Source organism: Diabrotica virgifera, chromosome 3 (assembly GCF_917563875.1).
Source record: "Diabrotica virgifera virgifera chromosome 3, PGI_DIABVI_V3a".
NCBI lineage: Eukaryota > Metazoa > Arthropoda > Insecta > Coleoptera > Chrysomelidae > Diabrotica > Diabrotica virgifera.
In genome coordinates, this window is record NC_065445.1 from 108,118,453 (window position 1) to 108,131,251 (window position 12,799).

The window sequence follows — 12,799 nt, forward strand, 5'->3', positions numbered from 1 at the left end:
AAAAAATAACATCCCACAACTTCTCATTGAAATGTAGAATGTAGATGACCAGGATGAGCTAATGATAGAAATAGATTCTGAACCTGAGGCCTCATGTTTTTCTAATTAAATCACCACATCCATTACTTGCATTATTTTTTGTTAAAAAGAAACTTTCATTTTTTTATCAAATAAATTTTGTGTTCTCTGTTGTTTTTGTATTTTGTTTATATACATATAAAGAACACTGTTGTTTAGTCTCGTAATTTTGTAAATAATTCATGATGTTTAATACCCTATTTCATCTTCAACAATACCCCTAAGGGCGTCATAGGGTTTATTCTCCATATCGAGAATATTCTCTGATTTTTCATTCTCGAGAATTTTCCAACACTAGATAGAATATAATATACATTAAGATATTTAGAAAATATTTTATCTTATTATTTATATTTATTTGAATTACGCATTTTTCTCACGAATCGTAAAGCTGTAGAAAAATTCTAAGCACACGAGAAGAACGAGCGAATGTTGTATAGTGTATAAGTTATTACAATCACTGAATACATAGTTAGTGAAAAAATTATCAGTAGTAATTGCACAAGAGCTCTGAAATTATTGAATTTTTCCCGAGTGACACTTTGGCAGTTTTAATTTCACGAGCCGAAGGCGAGTGAAATTATGTCAAAGTGTCACGAGAGCAAAAATTCTATATTAATTTCAGAGGTCGAGTGCAATTTGTTGCGATTATTTCATGAATAAAATTGTTCAAAACCAAAATTTTATTGTAATTTATTTATGTAAGTACCATTAAACACACAGTTTTTATAAATATTTGACGATTGAAAGTCATCATTTTATAATTTTTAAAACATTAATTGTCATTAATGTCACTGAATGTATTTTTTCGGAGCAACGAAGGGCATCTGACGTAATATACTTAACGACGGGAGATTATCAAAAATTATCGATTTAATTAAGATTTCTGTAGATTTCTATTGGTCAGAATCTCCTATGATAGTATGATAAGATTGATCCAAAAGATGGCATAACCCAGACATCCAAAGTGAAAGTTCTCCTTTAACACCAAATTGTTCTGTACGCTCTGAGCTTCGCTGGGGTCGCTCCTAGCGGTTACTAATTCAACTTTCACCGGTAATTTTTACATTTATTATTTAATTGTTATCGCTTAATATTTACAACGCTAAAAAGTAATTAAATTGTAATAGATTTTTTTAACATTTTGCTAATCATTTTGATATTCTATTGATGAAATATTAATTTCTTACTTCGGATACTTTCACAATTATCATGTAGATGGCACCAAGATTAATTTATAATTACATATTACAGAACATTAAAAAACACAAATTCAGTATTTAAAACGTAAGTATATTTAAGGTAAAAATATAAACGACAGCTTTGATCAACTAATATTTTTTATAATTAATGTTTTTAATTTTAATTTAAAATTAATCACTTTGAAATTTATGTCAAATTTCCGGTAAACGTTTACAGACTTGTCACTACTGGCGCTCACGAATTTATAAATATCCCCTCTACGTACAAGCTCACAGCGTATATGGTCCAAATAATGTTCAGAAAAAAGTCACACCATTTTGAGCGTCGGGTTTGGGGGGGAGAGGGGGGAGAAATCGGTAAATTCGTAATTTATTAGGTTTTTCGTAAATATTTCTAAAACTATACGATTTAGCATAAACAACCTTCTATACAAAAATGTTCTACATTAAATTAGAAATAAAAAAGGTCCAATGCATAATCCTTCTAAAATGAACGGTTCCAAAGTTACAGAGGTAGTATAGTATAATTGGTCCAAAAATAGGCCTAACCCAGACATCAAAAATAAAAGTTTTCCTCCAACACCAAATTGTTCTATATGGTCCACATATGGTTCAGTAAAAAGTTACACCATTTTGAGCGTCCGGTTTGGGGGGAATATGGGGGAGAGGTCGGTAAATTAGTAGTTTTTTTACGTTTTTCGTCAATATTTCTAAAACTATGCTTTAGCCTAAACAATATTCTATACAAAAATATTCTACAATAAATTTAAAATTAAAAAAGGTTCTATACATAATTGCTATAAAATCAACGGTTCCAGAGTTACGGAGGGTGACAAGTGGAGGTTTTCGATACTTTTTATATATTTTGGGCAATTGATGATGATTTTGGGTGGTGAGGTTGACGTTTCTTCAAGGGATTATCACTAACATACCATCGGCCACTGAAATAGCAAATTTGATGTATAAAACCCAATACTGTTAAAGAAAATCAGTAGGAAATTGCCCGCTAAATATAAAAAGTATCGAAAACCTCCACTTTTCACCCTCCGTAACTCTGGAACCGTTGATTTTATAACAATTATGTATAGAACATTTTTTGTTTTAAATTTTATATAGAACATTTTTGTATAGAAAATTGTTTACGCTAAAGCATAGTTTTAGAAATATTGACGAAAAACGTAAAAAAACTACTAATTTACACTTCTCCCTCATTTCCCCCCCCCCCCAAACCAGACGCTCAAAATGGTGTAACTTTTTACTGAACAATATGCGGACCATATAGAACAATTTGGTTTTGGAGGAAAACTTTTACTTTGGATGTTTAGGTTAGGCCTTTTTTGGACCAATTATTATATACTACCTCCGTAACTTTGAAACCGTTCATTTTAGAAGGATTATGCACAGGACCTTTTTTATTTCAAATTTAATGTAGAACATTTTTGTATAGAAGGTGGTTTATGCTAAATCATATATGTAGTTTTAGAAATATTTACGAAAAACTTAAAAAACTACGAATTTACCGATTTCTCCCCCCTCTCCCCCCAAACCCGACGCTCAAAATGGTGTGACTTTTTTCTGAACATTATGTGGACTATATAGAACAATTTGGTGTTGGAGGATAACTTTCACTTTGGATGTCTGGGTTTGGGTCTAGTTATACCATACTATGAATGAAATAATCATATTAATTAACTGAATTAATAAAAATGCAGTGTAGGTGAATTTAGTATGAGAGTTATTATTAGACACTTGAGATGTACAAATGTAGTGGTATAGGTAATGTGATGTTGTTGTAAACAATTATGGTTGACTCACCGATAGTTCGATTTAAATATAATGTTATCTGAAAACTGAGTTTTAATTAATTCGGACCAGAAAGGCGTTATGGACACTTATTTGTGACATGGCTGATCCTGCAGACTAGGAAGGTCTTCTGAAAATGGACACTGCAAGATGGAAATAGAGACGGCGAAAATGGACCAGGAACCAGGGATCCAATACTGCCTGTATTGTGAGCGGCAGCCCAGTGAACGGACAGTGAAAAGACACAAGTGGAAATAAAATGTAAGTAAGAATGTCTATCTTTATTAAAAATGCTTCCCTCGTTTTTATGTATTATTATTGAACTTTGAATATTTACCTTTGCTATCGAATTTTATTTTATTTATTTGAAAAATCTCTATCCGATTTCGATTTTTAGTACAGTTATTTTTGAATATTTTATGAAATATCGAATTTTTCCAAAAATTTCTATCGAATTTTAAAAATATGAACTGATTTTGAATATTTTTATCTAACTTTTGCATATGCTATTATTTAATTTTTATTGATTTTTTGTCGAATATGTATACTATTATTGATATTTATTGAGTATATAGATACATTCTCATCGATTTTGTGTTAAATTTTGTATGATATGAACCTGAATTAATATTTTTTTGTGTGATAAATGATATATAAATGATTTTTTTAATAAATAATGATTAGTGATGACATATGTTGATACAAGAGCTTTAAGACAAACATTGCTATAAGCAAGTGTCATATATTTAACGAACCGACCTGATGGAGTCGAGATAAGGAATGTTGAGAAGAATTATATAGATTAGAGGAAAAACTAACAGTATTATAAGTTGAATATTATGAGGCAATTTGAGACAATAAGAAACCCACTGCTCTTGTCAAATTAAGAAGGTACTAAGACTAAGGGCCGGTTGTTCGAACGCTAATCAACAATGATCATTATCAAATAATTAATTACTGTCAATGTCAATTGTTAAAACATAATTAATTACAATTCTGAGACTATAATCAATTAATATAACAATAATTATTAACATAATTAATAATAAATCTCATAATTGTAATTAATTATGTTTTCAGCGACCCAAACAAAGTTGACATTGACAGTTTTGGTGACATTAATTAAATATTTAATAATGATCATTGTTGATTAGCGTTCGAACAACCGGCCCTTAGTGATTTATAGAAGCTTGAAAGCTTATTAGAGACCCACTCTGTGTTTTGAAGGGTACCTATTTTATTCATGATTATTCGTGATTAAACAATGGATTCAAAGCAAGGGATTGAGGTTGTGAAATATGTAGAAGAATTTGATCTATGCAACGAAGTTATACCCGCTTTTATTTAGGTAAGATGCAAAGGTTTCGTGGCTAGTATATGAAATGATTATTATGATTATTATGAGAGAAATATGTAAAAGAATTTGAACCATCCACTCGAGTGAAACCACTTTGATTAGTCGAACGTAGGTATTGAGGATAGGTAAAGGAAGTGATTATTATGATGATTAAATGACAAATGATTGTTATATGAAATATGTATATGAAGATGAACTATGTACACTGTAGAAGTGCTGTTATATGAAGAAAAATGAAGAAATATATAGTTGTAGTACCAGAGAAGAAGAAGAAGAGAAGAAAAGAGAATTTTTATTAAAATATGTGGGAAAAATGAAAGGAGACATAAAAATTTGTCAGAAATGTCAAAATTAGCAAGCAAAATTAAGAGGAAACAGTAGCGATCAACAGGTAGCGAAAACGCGTTCCAAGATTGCGGCTGTAATTTTGAATATTTTTTCGAGATATTTTGCACACGTATTCGTAATATATTAAAGAATGGCGGTACAGAGCCCAATTTGAAAAATATATTAATATTTGGAAATTATTCTGTAATTAAATACAATATTAAAAAAACCAGCCTGTACCGCCATTAATAAGAACAAAACAATACACTTTCTTCAAATAAAATTTTTTATACGATGCCTAGATTTTGTGTCATTTTGGAACTACTAAAATTTTTTATTTCAATAGTAGTTCCAAAATGACACAAAATCTAGGCATCGGATAAAAAAGTTTATTTGAAGAAAGTGTATTTTTTTGTTCTTCTTAATGGCGCACAGTGGTTCCAAATGCTGAAAACGTGGTCATGAGGCGAAGGAAAAAGTCCCTATCTAGGGATTTTCATGTTTACAGTTGTTTTCTCATACTATCGTAAAGTCGTAATACGCAGGTATGAGGATCAGACTGGATGTATTGTGGTTCACAGCTCAGGAACAAGTGAGCCATGTCCGAGGTTATTTTGGTCGGCAGAGAAAGTGTAAAAGAACGCGTATATTGAAAACGCTGTAAAACGTTTTGTGGTTTATCAATTTTATCGCTATAAAGCAGATTCTTCTTTTTTAAGTATGTAGTAATGTAAGATGTAAGTTAACTTAAGTTTTAGTAACAATAAATGCCTTAAATTTGTTACTACATAAATAGTGAAAATATACTTGAAATAATCAAAATTTTGTAAAGATACATTCAAAAAGTACAAAATTCTGCATAATTCTGCGACTAATGTTTATTAGTCTTAAAATATATTGTAAGAAGATACATAATCACTTTGGTCTAGCTGCCTATAACTGCCTATGCATTGCTGGCAGTTGTTTGAATGCAAAAGTGGAAAATGACGCATATTACACTATTCTGGCGATTGTGGAGTATTTATGGGTGGTTGTACAAAAGTAATAGGTTCTGAATATTGTACTTCATAATCAAAATGTATTGGTGATCAGCAATTTTAAAAACCCCTTATAATATAAATTTTTAAACACATATGCATTTAAAATAAAATTTTCGAAATTCTTTCGGCTATATTGGATCCGCCATTTTGTTTTAATAAAAAGTAATGTTAGATTTGTAATCAACGACCTTATATTACCAAATTTGACAAAAAAAATGCGTTTTGATTGATACTTTCAATTTCTTTCCGCCATGTTGGATCTGCCATTTTGTTTTTCAGAAAAAATAATGTCAGATTCGTAATCAGCGATGCAAAAAAACCCTAAGAACGAAAGTAATTCCGAAATGTATAAACAATATACGCTTTTAAAGGTTCATGACTACGTTTTCAGCATTTGGAACCACTTTGTGGCGGTACAGGCTCGTATTTTTAATATTGTATTTAATTACAGAGTAATTTCCACATATTAATATATTTTTCAAATTGGGCTCTGTACCGCCATTCTTTATTATATTACGAATACGTGTGCCAAATATCTCGAAAAAATATTCAAAATTACAGCCGCAATCTTGGAACACGTTTTGGCTACCTGTTGATCGCTACTGTATCACCTTAAGAATAATATACTAATCAAATAAGTGGCTAATCATTCAATTAAATCTAAGCTTGAAAATTTTTTTTGAAATCTCTAACTAAAGTAACGTAAATTATAAATAACTTAAAAATTTTAAATGTAGATAATGAATTCAGGTTAAATTTTCGCGGAAAATGGAAATATTTGAATATGAAAAGACAATATCTTACAGTGAGTGTTAATATTAAAAAAAAAACAACTAAAAGAAATTTGCTCTAATCTTTATATGACATTATTTATTAATATTTATTCTAGCAAGAGACATTAATTTTTTATTATTAAGTATTATAAAAGAAGGGACGAATAGTAATTAATCAAAATAAGACTGAAATATTAAGATGAACTAGTACAGTAACGTTATTTTTTTTATATATTATTGTGTTTCAATTTATCAATCAAAGATAGAATAAAATTTTTTATTTTTTTAATATAACGCGGGCACATAAATTTCATACACCCTGTATATTGATTTGTAAATATTTATTAGAAGTTAGATTTCACATAGTAGGTTTCTCCTTAATGAATTTTTCCGTGAAGAATATTAAAAACATTTGTAAATAAAAGTGAAGTGAAAGTTTATTTAGGATTATTATTTTAAACCGATTGTTTATTACGGGAAGGTGGAAGCCATAGGTAATTAGTTCTTAGAAAATTAAGGTAAAGAAAGTTTGGAATTTTAATCTCTTTTTGTTTAACCCCGAGTAAATTTTGTAGAATTTCCCGAAAGTAATTATTATGATGGTAGGAATATTTTTGAAAGTATGAGTGGGTGTTTCGAATGAAAAAAAGAATGGGGGAAGAAGAAATGTCTCTGATTGGTTTGGCAATTTGGAATGGGAAGGAGAGAAGGTTGAATTTTCAGATAGTTTTGGAAAGAGGGATTATTGTGTTACCGGCAGCCGAAAGGAGCAGTCAAAAGTTTTCGTGAGTAGTTCAGAAGCAAGTACTAGTGGTTGTGTTTGATAGTGAGAGTAGCTGAAAAGTGGAACGAGAGACAAATCAAATCGAGAAGAAATACCTCTTTGATTCTGTAAAGTCCAAGAGAGTAAGTTACAAGAATTATCGTTATTAAAATTATTTTTGACACCAAGTAAAAAAGATACTTGGGTCTCAGGAGATTATTGTTGAGAGAAAGAGAGGAGAGAGATTTGGAGTTTATTGAACGAGTCCTGGTCAAAGGAAGCCTGGCTTGTGTTTTGGAGAAATAGTTGCTGGTATCCTGCTGGATTGTTTGCTGAGAACGGAGAGGGCTTTGATTGGTAGCCTAACATAATCAACAAGGAGGAGCTGTTTGGGTCAAGAGGAGACATCATTTTGTGTGAATCAAAAAGGTCAGTCAATAACCTATGTGATAGATTTTTTATAATCAGAAGTTAATTTTTTTTACGTAAAAGCATATGAATTTAAGATTCCAACATTTCAAAAATTTAATAGGAAGTATAAGTAATTTTGCGAAAACCAAATTTGTTTGTTTAGTTGGTTTTATTAATGGTATCAAAAACAAAGCGATAAATATTTTTTTTGAATTAGATTAATTTATATGATAAAGGTTTCATTTGGACAATTATGCTCACAGAATTTAATTGATAAATTTACAGAACATTGCTATTGATAATAAAGGTATTTGTATGTGTTTATTTATGGTATTTCTATTTATTTCATTTTCCTATTTTTATCCCGATAAGGATCAACTAAGAGATACTGAAACCACGAGAGAAGATAAGTAGGTATAACATAAGATAATTTAGACATTTTTTTTATATTATAAAAAGGCACCCTGAGATTCTTTCTTAATTTTTATGTATGATTTGCGTTAATTAAATAATTGATCAAATAAATAATAATTAATAGCAAATTAATAGAAAGCAGATCATAACAATATATACCACTTAATAGAGATTTAGGTAATATTTAGCTTAGCTTAGGAAGTATTAGATTCGAGATTTTATTATTACAATTAGATTATTTAACGGCTTATATGCACTAAAAGACTATTTAAAAGTTAGGATCAATTTTATTCACTATAGACACTGTTTTGATGAAGTGAATTAGTGAACGAAAAAAAAAGGACGAAAAGACACGAAGTGAAAGTACGTGAAATAGTGATCGGTTAAGAAAAGACAGTTTAGTTAAATAGGGAAAAATGTAAATATCTTGAGATTATATTTTGTATAGGTATATTAGGATTACAGTTAACTTACAGAATCCCTTATCTAGGTTTTATATAGTTAGGTCTATAGTTAGGAAATTTAATTTTTGAAAATAGTATTAGGTAACCATAAACATTTTGTAAAAGGGAAAGAGGAATATATCGTCAGATATTCTTCTTCTCTTCTTAGGATTTTCTTAAAAAAACGGCGGGCATGTAGTATAGTTGGGACAATCTATATAAAATATGTTTTAGGTTTTAAATAACTTTATCAAAATATAATATAGGGTATTAGCCCGATACGAAGACACTGACACTTTGTAACGTTTAAGTTTTCTGAGTGTAGCTTTTAATTCAATCCCCATCTCTTCACGGTTTTTAACTTATTTTAATCTACAGATTTTAGAAGCTCTAGGGCCGTGTATTTCTCAGAAAAACATATGTGCATTCGAATGCCATATTCCCCCCATAAACCGTCTATTCTCACACTCAACGTGGGAATTGGTATCTAGAATTGGAAAAAATCATTAACACTTAATCCCTTAATAGCCAACCTGTTTTCTTTCCCTGTCGCCAAATTTCGACCAGCTAGAGCTGTTGGAATTTCGACACTTTTTTGCTTTGACTTTTGCAGTCAAAATGTTAGCATTGCTTGACGCTTGCCTAGTTAACGGTTGAGGGGACAACCATAACGAAGTTTGCCTACGTTACCTTGTTGGCCACTCGCCTTTGTTGAGCTGGAGCAACTTTTATTTTCGCGTCTAAAACTTCAACATTGGTATGTTCCACCTTTTTAGTTTGGCTAGAGCCATTTGTGTAGATATTTGCCATTGGTCATTGCACTTGCAAGTTAACGAACCATACTTTGAGTCGACTTTCGAGTTGAATGTTTAGTTTTATGTTAAGGATTAGAGCAACACTGTACGTGTTTGCTGCCTTAGTCGTTTAGAATTGGAGTAGTCCTTGTATATATAGTTGATAGTTTTTGTGTTTTATTTGAGTTTAGTTTATCTTAGAGATAACCCTTTTTAGTTTGGTGTTTGAGTTTTGTTGCTTATTTGCTTTTTTCGACTTGGTCACTTCTGTTCAAGCACTTCGAGAACCAACACCAATTTTAGTGAATCTAGATGACTACCAACTATGTCAGGCTACTGCTTGATGGTCAGTCTTTTGTTTATGGTGCTTACTGCAGACTCCGATTGTAAACACTGGTGTTGCACCCCAGGTTTAAATCGTGGGAGAAAGCTGTGTAACGTTTAAGTTTTCTGAGTGTAACTTTTAATTCAATCCCCATCTCTTCACGGTTTTTAACTTATTTTAATCTACAGATTTTAGAAGCTCTAGGGCCGTGTATTTCTCAGAAAAACATATGTGCATCCCAATGCCATATTCCCCCCATAAACCGTCTATTGTGACACTCAACGTGGGAATTGGTATCTAGAACTGGAAAAAATCATTAACACTTAATCCCTTAATAGTCATAACTCATTGGAGAATTATAGTTCTGAGACATTGGACGACCAATGCCGCGATGTTAATAAAGCCTTTTTTGCATATCTTTGACGACCGTTGACAAAGTCGCGTACCCACGCCATCAGTTCTTATTTAAGCAGAAATCTGTGAAATCTTGGCATTATGTGTATAGTTTTTGAGCATTTAAGAAGTTCAATAGTTTTTTTGTTGACGTCCGAAGTCAGGACGCTTCGATTCGTGAGTTGAGTTTTGATAGAGTGCAGTCATGTAGTGAACTCTAGTATTTTGTGATCTTAAGACCAGCCTGGATTAGTCTGCTGTCTTTAAAAAACATTTTCCTCATAGAACACTCGCTATGGGTAATTAATTTTGTTCATAGGGCTGGTCCAAGTCCCAGATAACCGTCCACTGCTAATATCTGAGTTGACCTAAGTTTGCATTATTAGCGCCGTTCTTCTCTCGACTATGTCAATAGTCGAATTTGTTCGTATTCATCTTTGGCGCCTCACGGGCCGGCAGGCCTACAAAGGGAGCATTTCTCTACCTTTTGAGTGAGTGAACTATTTTGGTTTATTTTTGTTTGTCTGAGATAACGTAGCTACCATATGTTATTTGCATAAAGTTAAGAGACTTACTTAATATATGAGGTCATTGCCGTTTTCGATTTAAAAAAGAAAGGAATATAGACATTTACTTTTGCATACATTTCTAATTCAGGATATATAGACACTCTCACTTAATGTTTTTGACTTAATTTGAAGTATGTTGTTGTATAGTTCAGGGCTTCCCAAACTTATTCGCACTGTGACGCCCTTGGGACTTTGCTATTTTTTTGCGACGCCCCTCAACCCAACCCCCAATAATACTTACCAATTTTAGTACTAGATGAGTAAGAGGTTATAGTTATAACAATTACACAATTTGAACATTTTTTATCATTTTTATTAGAAACTAAGAACGAAATCAAAATCTAGACACAAAAATAAAAAGTGATATTTATTTATGTAACTGCCTGGTTAGTGTGAGGGATGTGTTTGCTTTTTGAGCACATCTAGTTTGGAAATTGTCACTCTCATTTCTTTTTTAAGTTTATGTTTGACCTGTACTTGTTTTTAGTTAGGTACTGCAACTGCACAAAAGCCTGTTTCGCATAAATACGAAGTCGCAACTGATAATAAAACCTTTAATGCACAGTGGTGATGGCATGATATTTATGAGAAGCTGAGCTCCAACATTCAAACAGTTTGTCCTTGTCGTATTGAAGCTTTAGGCTGGAATCACAGGACAATTCTGTCAGTTGTTCTTCTTCCTCTGTTGTAAGTGTCGATGGTGTAGATGACTGGAAAGGGTTTCTGACCCAGTCATATTGCTCTAGATCTTCAGGAAAATATTTCTCAAAGTGTTCGCTCAATGATAACATGTACGGTGTAAACATATTTTTTAAAGAGGGATCGAGGATTTCTATCGATTTTTCTTGTAGAATATCTTGTAAAGCAGGAAAACAGTCTAATTTCTTGATCTTCTAATTTTCTCTTCAATAAGAGCAACTTCTTCTGAAACCCAGTAATTTGATATGCCAATTGCAGGATATGAGTATTGTTTCCCTGCAAAGACTTATTCATTTAATTTGTTTAATATGTAATTTAATATGTATAAACCCTGAATTATTAATGAAGTTTTGCGCATCATTATGTGATTCTGTGTGTAGATACCTACGTGTAAAATTCATTTATTCATTCGTATACACATGCGAATACGTTGCCTTTGGACATCCAACGAGCATTGCAACAACAAATTAAGGAGGTGTGTGCTCGGTCCCCATTTTTTTTACAAAGTTTTTGATATTCGAATAATTTCGTAGACCATCGGATAATTTTTGGATTGAACACTTTTTTAAATAATTTCGGATAATTCAAGGGTCTATCGACGTGATATTATATTTTTTATTTGATTTATTTATTAATACATAATATATTTTATACTCATTTAAAACCAAATAAATATATTTTCTGTATTAAAAGTCCTTGCTGACATGCGACGCCCCTGGGACAACGCCGCGACGCCCCAAGGCGTCGCGACGCACAGTTTGGGAAGCTCTGGTATAGTTACCTAATTCTTTTACAACGTTATCCGATTTCTGTTGTTAGAGTATAATTTAAGTATTTAGTTTTATCGCGACAAAAAGGCCTTTTTACTATATTTAGAAATGGACGAAGTATGACTAATTATGATCTTTTTATGGATAAACTTTTTTAAGAAACTATTTTACTTTTTTATATTTTTAAACTTTATAGATAATGTTTATTAACTTCAGTTAATTCCATTTTCAAATATTGAGTCAAAATCAATTTATCAATTTTTTTACGTGTGTGTATATGCAATTTGTTAACCATTTTTAAATGATTATTTTTTAATTTTTATTTTTGTGGTTAACGTTTTTATATATATTATGTGAATATTAAGATTCCATTGAGTGTTTAATAAATGTTTTATTAAAGTGTACGATGTTGCATTTTATTTGATTATTATTTACAGCTCAAGACTAAAACATTGGTGTTTTGTTGTAGCAGCGTTGCTAATTTTTCTTTTGTAGCATTAGGTGTCATAGTAGAGTTACTAATTTCTTTGTTGCGTTACGTTTCGTTAATTATTCCTTTGAGGATTTAAGAGGTAAAAATCCCAGGTGCCCAATTTCGTTTGTGTATTCAGTATTTTCGTTTTCTTAGAGTCCATGAG